Source organism: Delphinapterus leucas, chromosome 3 (genome assembly GCF_059928025.1).
Source record: "Delphinapterus leucas isolate spDelLeu-1000000601 "Yukka" chromosome 3, BTC_Dleu_Yukka2, whole genome shotgun sequence".
Taxonomy (NCBI): Eukaryota; Metazoa; Chordata; class Mammalia; order Artiodactyla; family Monodontidae; genus Delphinapterus; species Delphinapterus leucas.
Genome location: NC_143131.1, coordinates 103,824,677 through 103,837,182, shown reverse-complemented (window position 1 = coordinate 103,837,182; position 12,506 = coordinate 103,824,677). Strand labels below are relative to the sequence as shown.

At 39.1% G+C, this 12,506-nt stretch overlaps 1 protein-coding gene across 9 annotated transcripts in view; it reads left to right on the top strand.

Moving 5' to 3' along the window:
• Window positions 1-12,506, top strand: part of LOC149749632 (uncharacterized) — a 352,954-nt gene that overhangs the window by 192,132 nt on the left and 148,316 nt on the right. The gene's annotated exons all lie outside the window — the stretch shown is intronic.

Below are 12,506 nucleotides of genomic sequence, written 5' to 3'. Positions count from 1 at the left end.
TATCGATAACTACAGTAGAGTTCTATAAATGTATATATTCTCTTTCTTACGATGTTCTTAACAACACTTTCTTTTCTCTAGCTTATCTTATTGTACGATTATAGCATGTAATACATATAACATACAAAATATGTGTTAATCAACCAGTTTATGCTGTCAGTAAGGCTTCTGGTCAACAGAAGGCTATTAGTAGTTAAATTTTTGGGAAGTCAAAAATAGTTATACGTGGATTTTCCAGTGTGTGGAGGGTTGGCATCTCCGACACCTATGTTGTTCAAGGGTCAACTGTATATCCAATTCCAAAAACAGACCCAAGACCCAAATAGAGAGCAAATACAACAAATACAATTAAATAAACTGGATGGAATTAACTCTTCTTTTTTTTTTGTAGCTGAGGGGGCTCTACTCAGTGCTGCCTTAAATCTTTTAGTGATCTTAGCACAGTCTTATTGCCACACACTTGATTTGATCTATGCCTCAGGCAGTATTTCACTCTGAGAATCTTTTCAGGATGGAAGGAATAAAAATTAGAAATAGTTTAATTTTCCAACTCAGAAATTCCTAGTCACTTTATAGTCCTTTCAAATTTTTCTTGAAATTTTAACATTTTTTTCTTTAACTGAGCCCTGCCACTGCTTTCAAAGAAGCCAGTTGCCACTTTGAACATTCTTCCTGAAAATCACCTCACCAAGGTCCCAGAGTATATAAAGTATACTTCCTTTCTTCCACATTTCTTCAGGCACCTGCTTTACAGCTGTTTCACTACTGTATAACATGGGGTACCATTATCCCAACTTTCAATAAAAATTTTCTCAACATTTTTTTCAGTCTTTCCTAGTACCTTTCTTGCCATTTGTGTAGCCTTCACTAATAATTTCCTTACTGTTATTTCTGCCTCTGCTCACAGTTTGCGCTCTGACTACAGAGAGTTACCATTGCGTCTCTCGAGTACTATGGTATTCTGAGCAAAATTCCAGCTTTCCATCCTGCCTGGCCATCTGAAAGCTGGTACAGTTGCTTGTGCTTTCTTAACTTTCTCATATAGCCTGAGACAGAATCCTGTCTTTTTTAAAAAATTGATCACATAATTTATTTTCTCAAACCAGGATGTCTTTGAAGGTGAAATTAGACACTATTAATAATTATTCTCAGGTAACAGGCAAAGAGTGAGACTCTTCTGGGCAGAACAAGAGGTATGCTTGCCACACTTTTGGATAACCTGAGTATCTCTCTCCTATGCAAACATTATAAATAGCTGGAAAAAAAACATTATAAGTACATTGGTACATTTTTCTCCTTGAGGAAGCAAAGATTCTTAATGCCCTTATGCACATACTTTAGAATTAGTTTAATTTTGAAAAATAATCCTGCTCTGATTCTTTAATATCTGGTTGATGATCTGGTTAGGGTTTCCCAAACGTTTCAAGAAACTTGTATAATATTGGGCCCCAACACTTCTTCAAGAGTTTTGGTTGTAAGTGTTTAGGCAAATCAAGTTTTCACTGTTTTTATGCATTATGTTTAATTATGAGGAAATTCAGAGATGATAATAAAGTATTTATGAAGAAATTAGGCTCAGTGGATGTTAGTAATAAGATAATGAATCATTTACTATATTAATAAATATACTCAAGAAAATTAATTTTACCAATTTATCAACCTGGCTGACTTCCTACAAGAAATCTGAAAATACAGGGCAGAAATTATACCATGCTGAAATAACGGCATAATTCAATCCAAACTTCTTTTCTATTGGTGTTCAGATACCCCAGCAGAATATGGGAATTTCCTCTGTTTAGGGCAGAATAAGCCAACAGAGAGTAGATTCTGTTTTCCCAGTGCCTCAGTGTACATGCTTGGTCCTGAAAGGCATGTTTGTTTTTCAGAAACTCTAGAAGCTAAGATGGTTATCTATGGACTTCAAACTTAGTGGAAGTACTCCTAAAATTGCTAAATGCATGATTTATATGGGATTAGTCGATATTTCAGTGTTTTATCCTATGCCATTTGATTATAGTAGGATCTGTATCTGACTGTGATGCTAGGAAATCTGTTGTATGATTTACAAGATATCAGTATTTCCTGGTTTGGGTAAATAAATGTACCAGTTGCTCTACTTGCTACAGGAAGCAACGTTGTATAATGAAGCAAAATATTCTTTTAAGAGACTAATTCCTCTACTAGGATGTGACCTGGACACTGGAAAAAAATGAGTATGGGAGAATTTGACTTTAGGTACAAGTTGCGTTATCTAAGATACAGAGTTACTCTTTCAGTGTGGTTGAGAATTAAGTACTTGGTGGTCAAACATTGTCTGTAAAAGCTTAATTTACATCAGGAACCCTTTGAGTTTCATCATTTGATATTTCTTTGAGGTTCTTAGCCACATAATATGTGTGGTCAACATGCAGCCACTAGGAAATGGCATTAGAAGAATAGTGGCATCAGTGTGTATATCATTTAATTGCTTGTGGAACATTTACTCCAGTGACCAGGTTGTATATAAAATATTAAGTGTGAGTTACATCAACGGCCACGGGAAACTTCAGAGAGGTGAAACGATGGCAACCGTTTTTTTTTTAACATCTTTATTAGAGTATAATTGCTTTACAATGGTGTGTTAGTTTCTGCTTCATAACAAAGTGAATCAGTTATACATATACATATGTTCCCATATCTCTTCCCTCTTGCGTCTCCCTCCCTCCCACCCTCCCTATCTTACCCCTCCAGGCGGTCATATAGCACCGAGTTGATCTCCCTGGATGGCAACCATTTTTAAAAGCAGTTTTCTCCTCTAAAATGATGATGTTAGACTAAATGATCTCCATGTTGGATTCTGTGTCTACATTTGTACATCATTGCTGCATAGGTTAGCACGCTTTCTGAAAATATAGAATTAAAATCAAACTATTTCATATATTCTTTATTTATGCCAAGTGCAGATTGGTATTTTTTATGCTTCCCCCCTAGAAATAAACATTAAACGCAGTGTGTGCATGTGAATACGCTTCGATGTTAAGAAAGGCAGTACTTTGCGATATTATTCTTTTCCTCTAGAACCCCTTTTTTTCTCCAGTTAACAGTGCAGAGTTGATGTGGGAAAGGCTCTGGCTCTAGGGTATATCTGTTGCGTAATTTGGATGAAGTAGACATGATAGACAGATGGGTGGATGTGTACCCAGCTTACTTACCTGCGGGGGGCAGCTTGGGAGCCCTTTCACTGGAGGCGTTTCACTTTCTTGGTTTATTCAGGAGTCAGTCTCGGCTTAAATGGATTCCCTGCTGAGGTGGAGCTCTGTCCCTTGGGTTTACTCTGTACGAGTTACAGTATTTCAGGTTCTGCGCTTTGCTGTGAATGAGATTGGAGGGACAGCCTCCTCTGAAGTCCTGGGAGGGTTTGTTAGGGGTTTCAACTGAAACAGTTGTTCACATACAAATCGGAGGGCTTTTTGCTATATGATGAACATTAAGATGGTTCTTTTTGAGACAGATTATTGTATATAAACCATGGAAATTACCGTGGGTTCGAAAGCTCAGAATCAAAGGGAAATCAGAGCAAGCTCCATAATACTCACTAAGATTCCCTAAATCCAGTTGCGTATATCCACCCCCCAACACACACACACACACACACACACACACACACACTCTCTCTCTCTCTCTCTCTCTCTCTCTCTCTCTCTCTCTTTATATGTATCCTTATGCCTGGAATAATCCCGAAAGCTAAGAGAGGTTCCCAGAGCCGGCCCGTCCCCATCACGCAGCAGTGAGTTGTAGAGCTGTGCGTCAAGTCCAGGGCTCGCTGTCTGGAAAAAAAAACAAAACAGATTTTTCCATCACAACACACTCACTCTCAGGACATCATGAAAAGGGAATTGTGAAGTCGTCTAAGAAACTGTTTCACCTGAATCCTCCCTTCACTTTGAAGTAATGGAAAATGAAAGCTTTGCCCAGAGTCTTAACAGAGCAAAATCTAGACCTAGAAATCTAAACCTCCGTTTAGTATCCTTTTACTTAGCCTGAGATTAATGCAAAATTTTGGAATAAATTGCATTTTTTTTGCACAGTAATTATTTTCTAAGCTGTTGTGTCCTCCACAGTTTTCTTAACACATAGCAGTTCTGTTCCAAGATTAATAGGAAATACAACAAAATGCAATTAAAATTATTATCACTCTGTGTATGTACTAATTGAAAACCCACCCTGTGTTATGCATGCACCATTGATGATTTAATCCTTGGGAAAATGTGGGGAACATTTACATTGTAGAATATCAGGCCTAGAAAGGGTCTCAGAGAAGCCTGATGTAAAAAGCCTCCTTCTGTAGATGAGGAAGAGAGACCCAGGGAAGTTAATCCCATGGCGCAAGTCACCTGGTGAGTTGTATTTAGTTTGCCCTTTGATCTTCCCAGTCACTCCAGTGCCCATATCACCACATCACCTTTCTTACCTTTAACTAAATTGACTTGTTTTTACCTCTGCACAGCTAACTGTACACACACACACACACACACACACACACACACACACACACAGTCTTAGAGGAAAAAAAATGATACAGAATAAAAAAAGATAAACCATAGGGAAATACTGACTTGCAGACATGGTTGATGTATGTGCTGACTATAAATCTCAATACAATATGATTTCTTGTTTCCCTTAGTGGAGAATTTCCCAGAAATAGGCTCATATTAGAGATGTTCGTTGAACTTGCTTCTGGCTTTTTGACTTCTCTTTTCAGTATCCAAGAAACAGCTACCAGGATTAATAACTGGATCTCGTGCTTTCATTTTTTTATTTCCACCAGCTGTGGTTAAGGCATTTTCTTTCACATTCTTTTAAAATTCTCTGGTGTTATCAAGCAATCTTAAGACATTATTCGAAGAAGGATACCTAACCTAAACCTTTCACCAAACTCTCATAGTTACTCTTAGTTTTTCGAACATCGTCTGTCTTTGCATCTGCGGACATCACACACGTCTTATAACGTCCTGTCTTTGGGAAGACGTGTCATCTTTTTTTTGGTATAATCTTGGCTTCTTTCTTTATCTCAATGGAAAGGATTCATAACTTCTCTGTCTTACCTAGAGGAGAAGGTCTTCATAAACCGTATTAATAAGTGATATTTAATTATTGTCATGAATAATGAGCTACATACTCCATTCATTTATGATTAAGTCTTCTCTACATCAACACATTTATTTCCCTTATGGGTGGGCGTAGCAAAAAGGAAAAATAACTCCCCAAATTCCTAGTTTAATCTATTTTTTATTTTAAAAAAATCCACACCTCTGAACATGGGCACTCAGCATGTTCTCAGGTTCAATCAAACCCTCATCCCAAAAGCCTTCCAAACCCTTGTCTGACCTGGATGCTGCAAACTCTGACCCTCGCCTCCAGCTTTCTCTTGCTCCTGCCTGTCATTTTCTCCAGACTCTTATTATCTGCAATATGAAATGCTGTGTGCTGATAGATATTGGCAGAACCTGGTTAAAATTCATTTCACATAGCTTGCTCTTACTTCAAGGGAACAAAGGTTTTTTTTTTTTTCTTCTTTTTTTTTAATCCTAAGAACAGAAAACCAAGTTATCTTTGTGATGTTAAGCATGAAACTGGGTCTTTGTTAGAAAAGCAACATCTGATGTTTCCTCTCTTTTCAACTCAGACAACTGGGCACTTCTGTATTACACAGTCCCAGTACCCCTGCTTTGGGATTTTGTCATGTCAGGAGCTGCTGACAGCTGACAAACTTCTGGTGAAGGGCGATGCTTACCCTCACAAAATTCCTAAGCCTGCAATCAGGAAAGAGAAGGCCTCTGTCTCAAGCAGGGGGAAGATATTTGACTAGATTCTCTGCTCTTTTCAGGCAGCAAGAATCTATTTCTGGGTAAGATGGTTCTCTCCATCCCCAAGCAGAGCATCCTCTGGTACTCACTCCACACCCTTCCCAGCCCTCTGCTCATCTGCAGCCGCGTACGCGCTTCAAATCATTAACCACCGACACTGCCAAAGTCCTAACAAATTTCCAGTCAATTCTGTATCCCAGGAGTTCAGCGTATAATAATTGAAAATGTGATATTTGATTAAAACATAAAACCACAGCTAATGTAACAGCCAAAGCATTTTAAGCAATCAGAGTCTTTTGTACTGATTGATTGACGTGCACGGGTTTAGAGTAAGCAACCAGATTGAAGACAATGCAATCAATCATTGTTTAGGGTAGGATGCTCGGCACAGAGTTTTGCTTCCTGCCTTTTGTCTGTGCTCTTCATTAATGTGGGTCAGTGGCTGGGACACTTCTAAAGACTAGCACATAAAGTGTTGGCTTGCTTATCACCATCTGTCATTTAAAGGGAAAGGGACCTTATATGAACTCTGCTGTTGTCAACCTCATAAAAGACTTAATGTGGTTTTTTTTTTTTTTGCATTTTACTCTATTTGCTCTATAGTTTGCTGTTTCTCTTCCATATACATCTAGATCGACAAAGACTTAATTTTTATATGTAGACTCCAGACAGACCATGGAGGGAAACATTCCTGTGGCATTTTTGATTGAATCATTTTTTTTCCCCTCTTGCAAGGAAAAGATTCTGTTCTGCCTAGGTATGCTGCCACGTTGAACATAATATCCAACCCACCCTTCAGTAGAGGCAGGACTGGACATTCTTAAAGACAGCACAATTCAGTGTTGATCACTTTCTTTACATTTGATTCTAGGCAGGGCTGCCTGTGAAATCCTTGAAGCCAAATAAACAAACAAAATAAATAACAAGATGCACTTATGGTGCTTACAGAATTATAGGGTTTTGAGAGATGGCGTGGTATCCCGCTAGAAGCCATAAAAATACCCCAGCTGTTTCATAGTGCAGGAAATATATTGGTTTTACATTTTATAATTTCAAACCCTGTTGTCAACAGGCAACTTATGTTACTTTATATTCTGCTCATCACAACCCGCCATAATTCCTCATGGCAGAGCAAAGTACAATATATTCCTCTGTGCTGACACTACTTACTGTTTTTTGTCTCCTATAAATGATTTGTGGCCCTGCTTTGAATTTTGGTAAGAAAGTGCATTTCCAGAACCTTTTATAAGAAACAGCACATTCTCCAGCCCAGGAGATTCAGTCTCTTAGGAAACAGGAAAAGGCCATTTGGCTCTTTCTCACAAGCCATTTATGTTTTCTCCCATTTCTTTCTGCCAATGTCCTTCAGGCCTCTCTTTTCAGAGAAATTCATCAAGCAGCAGTTGAAACTATTAATCCCTGCTTTAGTGCCCATCAGGCTGCATCTTCCTCAGGTAATCATTGTAAGCCCTCTATAGCATCCTCTTAAGGTCCAGGTCAGACTGCCTCTTCCATTTCCATTTTATTGTTGATTCAAAGACTATCAAGTGATAATTGTGAAGAGCAGGAGAGGAGTTGACACCATTGTCCGGGAACCTTAAATAGATGAGGAGTTCTGCCCAGCTTTTATACTTCATCGGTTTCGAACATCTTACCCAAACACTAGCTATCCAAGTCATAAAAGAGACCAGATTTTTTTAAAAAGAGACTTGTGTATCCCACACTGAGATATTATATCTTCATGGAACTTGCCTTTGGAGTCCTCAAGTCATAAGCTGTTTTGACAGGGCTGTCTTCCCTGCTCCTCTGGGTTTGTGTTGAAGGGGAGAACTGAGGATGTTGCTGTGAATTGTGGCTCCCACAGCGGGAGGTAGGGGCTCTGTTTCAGGGGCTGCTCTGATGGTCTCCAGGGATCTCACTGTGAAGAGGACAACGTGCTTTCTCAGAACAGTTCAAAGTCAAGTCAGCTTCGCGTAAGGCTCTCTTATTGCTATTTACAGCACTCTTGCTATCTAAAGAATTAAGACCTTATAGCAAAGAGGTAATAACACAACCACCCATGTTAGTAATAAAATTATAAATCACAATTAAAGTCCTATCTGAAAACATTATTAAGTTTCCCTAAAACACTTTTGGGTTAGAATTACATTCATGATGGTTTGAGTAATCAAGAATTACAAATAGTACCATGCATGGTTTGAAGCTTTTTGCCAATTTAATTAATCCTCCATCAACCCTATGATGTGGGTCCTATTATTTGCCCATTTTACAGGTAAGAAGGAGAGGCCCAGAGAGGGTAAGCAACTTGCTGGAGGTTATGCATCAAGAAGTAGTGGAACTGGAATTTAAAAACATGCAGTGAATCCAGGAACTACATTCCAACCATTATATACACTGCCTCCCAAATTTTTATTGTGATATTTCCTATGTACTTTGAAAATCACTTATTGTATTTTACTTATTTCCTTAAATTTCCTGAAAAATATCCCTCTATTTTTCAGATCTTCATTTTTGATAGTAAACACATAAATGAAGTTTCAAACAAAGCAGACAATCTTCCTTCCTGAAGTTAAGGGGTACTTATATTTAGAAATATAAACAAAACTTACCATTCCCTCTTAATGTGTATCAAACCACCCAGGATTTTTCTCCCAGCACCAGGGAAGGTGAGGCAGTAGGAATGTCATAGAAGCCACAGAGAAGCTGTAAAATTTAGCGATAGCTCCCATTCCTTGCACAATTACAAAATATTCCGTAGGCATTGCCTTTTTAAATCTGCCCTACAAATATTTGGGCTGTGTGTATTTTCCCCATTCTAAAAATAAGGAAAATGGAGTTTATTTTTACACATCAGTAAATTATGAAATCCATCAGTAAATTATGAAGGAACCCAGTTTCAAACCCAGGTTCCTCTGCCTGCAGAGCCTGTGTGCTCCCTGCCCCTCACCCTTTGCCCCGCAGAGCCAGCAGTTAGAAAGGACCACTGGGCTCCCCCATCCCATAATCCCCAGGTTCACCTTGCAGAAGGGTTGCAGACTTGAGAATTTGGTTTAAAATTCAATGAAGAAATGTCATGCTATATATGGTACGCTTAAATCTCCAGGGTAGGGAATTATTTAGTTGCCTTCTCAAGGGAACATGTTCAAATGTATTTCATTAATCTGAAGTAAGCAACTCATATTTTCACACAGCCTCATTTCCATTCATTCAGCTGTATTGAAGCCGGTTTCCGTGGTTGGCTTCTTCATTGTTCAGGAGAGATTTCATCAGCTAATTGAAAAGAACACAGCTCTGTCCTCAGCAGAGCTAAATACATACAACAATTTCACCACCAATGCCAGACACATTATCAGTGTCCTGATCCTTTGGCCTTTGATACTTTCAAGAGATGTCCCAGGGGAAATCTTTCGCTGGAATGTTAATCTGTTGCTTCTCTGACCTTCTACACATGTACCACATTATTATTACAACCCACATGCTTCTCTTTTCACGCTGTCATTTTGACAATACAACCATTGGGCAATTCATCTTTAGACTAGATAGCTGGAACAAAGTGCATACCAGTAAGTGAAATCAGATTGGCTAATGGTATTGTTTAAATGCAATAACATTTCTCTTGTGAAATCCACCCAGATTTCCAATGATATGTCATGCCTGTGGGATGCTTGGTAACAATTAGCTACTGGTGATTCATCAAAGGACCTCAGTGTGGGGATTTCTTCTTCGCTTTTTTCTGAACATGCTTTGGAAGCATAAATTAGTCCCCGAATTGGACCTGTGTGGATGTATCACTCGAGTTTCCTGTCTTTACCTTCTTGCTTCTTTCATCTGGCAGATGTTTGTTTCATATTCAGATTGACTGAAAGCGGTGCAGGGATCTGAGAGCATTTAGCAAAACTGAAAAGCCATTTCTTTGAAGACTCTGCTCACATGTCAAATGTCACCTCCTCGGAGAGGTCTTCTTTTGACCACCCCACATAAAATCAGCCTCACTCCTATTAGTATCTCTCCTCTTTATCCTTATCCTCTCCTATTTTTCCTTGTAGCGCTTATCATCAGCTGTCATGTGATAGATCTATTCATTGGGTGGCTGTTTCCTGCCACTAGAACGCAGGTCCTGTGACTACAGAAAAGGAGTTGGTTTGTTCTCTGCATTCTCCGCTGGGGCTAGGACAGTGCCTGGCTCATAGCAGGGACTCACAAAGGTTGGTATTTGTTGAGTAACAGAGAATCTTCCAATCTAGAACATACAGACAAGATGATGCTATAGAGACACGTGGACTCCACATCCCACTAATAACCGGTAGGCATTTCTCTGTTACAACCATATAATGAAATCAGAGGAAAGAATATTACTCACACATTGCTGCTTATTTCTAGCCCAACCTTATCAACTAAAGCATTTGAAAAATATGCCATTGGAAAGCTCCAGTCTCTTTTGTTTTATGGATTCTCTTGCTATGCCGACCATCATTTTCAAACATATAGAAAGTAACCAAGGTTTATTTAAAAATATCATTCATGGGCTTCCCTGGTGGCGCAGTGGTTGAGAGTCCGCCTGCCGATGCAGGGGACACGGGTTAGTGCCCCGGTCCAGGAAGATCCCACATGCCGCGGAGCAGCTGGGCCCATGAGCCATGGCCACGTAGCCTGCGCGTCCAGAGCCTGTGCTCCGCAACGGGAGAGACCACAACAGTGAGAGGCCCACGTACCGCCAAAAAATAATAATAAAATAAAAATAAAAATATCATTCATGTTAGATGCCAGGAAGGCCTAAAGCTGTTATGAATAGAGCTTTTATCTATATACTTGAGCCAGATAATCATAATAACTGAAGAGTCTTCTAAGGTTGGAGGGTGGTGTGTGTGTGTATATGTGTGTGTGTATGTGGGCGTACATGAAAGCACACCTGCATCTTCAAGCCCGTCTCTAATTATCATAAGAAGGCCTCTAAAATGACATTATGTATTGCTTCTGTACATTTGCAAACAACCCAATAAAAGCCAGCATTGTAAGCCACATTTACCTAGGCTCCTGGGTTATTATATATCTTTGCTGGGTGCCTTAGTGCCCTGAAAGAGTTCATTCTGATTCCAAAATTAACAAAGTCATAAGAACCGTTTTTGCAAAACTGGTAGGGAATGCTTCAGGATATAGTTAAGTGAGAAGGGAATAAATGATTCATCTTCTCTGGATCTTCCATAGACCATAGTTATTTTCTTTCCCTACTGAGAAAATGACCAGTCTTCGTTTGTGAATGTGATAATTACTGCATTGGCATAATAACAATTAAGGAGAGTTGCTATGGAAATCTACAGTGCAGTCCTAAATGGTGGATAGAATGGACCAGTTAAGGAGTCATGAAAAGGTGTGGTTTATGATCATCTGATTATAATATTTAAAATAATTTTCTATCTTTATATTTGGTTATTAAGTCTACTCTTCATATCCCTTCCCCAAAATACTCCCTACACTCTCCTCAAAATATTTGCTTACCTTTCTAGTCAAGATTAATGTCAAATCCTTAGTCTCATTGACTGGAGGCAGATACAAAGAGTAAGGAAGAGAATGGCAGGAAGGCAGGAAGGAGGCAGGAGATGTGAATTGTTTTTAAAATGTAATCTTCTAAAATACAGGATAAAATGCTTGGGGGAGAAAAGACTGTATGGAAACACAGTTCTTTAAAGATCCAAGCAGCCTCAAACAGCACTTTGGATGGTAGTGAAAAGGAAGCAAATCATGTGACAAAGTTCAGATGGTCAAGTCAAGCCTCTAGGAAGGAAAGGTAGAGGCTGAAGAATGCAAGAATTCCAGGCCCTTCTTCCATGCCTGGAGGGACTCTCACACACATTTTGACTTTATCACAGTGGACCACGTGGTTAACAGTGGCTTCTTTGAATGTTGAATTAAACAACGTGGCTGTTATTTTCAAAGAACGGCAGTGAAAGCAAGAATTGAATCCACAGAAGACCAGAACCTCAGCCGCAGGGAGTTTTTTTGAGCGGGAGCTTGTTGTGTCCTTTCACATCTAGCTACAGTATGTATTTGCAGGGCTCTTGCTTTTAATCTTTATTGTTAGCTCCCTCTAAAGAAATTTGTAAAAGTGTAATCCCGGAGCTGCTTAAACCTGCATACAAAGCTTCTAATTTCTAACTCATCTCAGCCGAGATTGAATTGTTCGGATCAACTTTTCATTCAAGGGAGATAGAAATGAGAGAAGGTTGGTTTGAATTAGTCCTTCTGTGGAGATGAACTGAAATTCGTCAACTTTAGTTTACACGTATACTTTTACTTTACATGTCAACTTTTGTTTTATACTCAGCAAATCACATGAGATGGCAACATTTTCAGGGGAAATGAAACAACCTTTAAAATTTAGTACTCTTAGGTAAGCATCTGAGGAGGTTGGAAAGATAGAAGTGAGATCAAAGTGTAATAAAAAAATAAAATGCTCAGAATTATTAATTTATTCCATATATATTAATTGAACACTTGCTCTGTATCAGGCATGGTTCTAGACTCTAATCAAGGCTATGCTGATTGGCCACTTGGGGATTATCTGGGCAGTTGTTTACCCTGCATGGGCTGCTGAGGTCCCCACATAAGCCAGATCTGATCCCCTAGCATAGGCTCTGGATCTTACCCCGCTTCATACTCTTA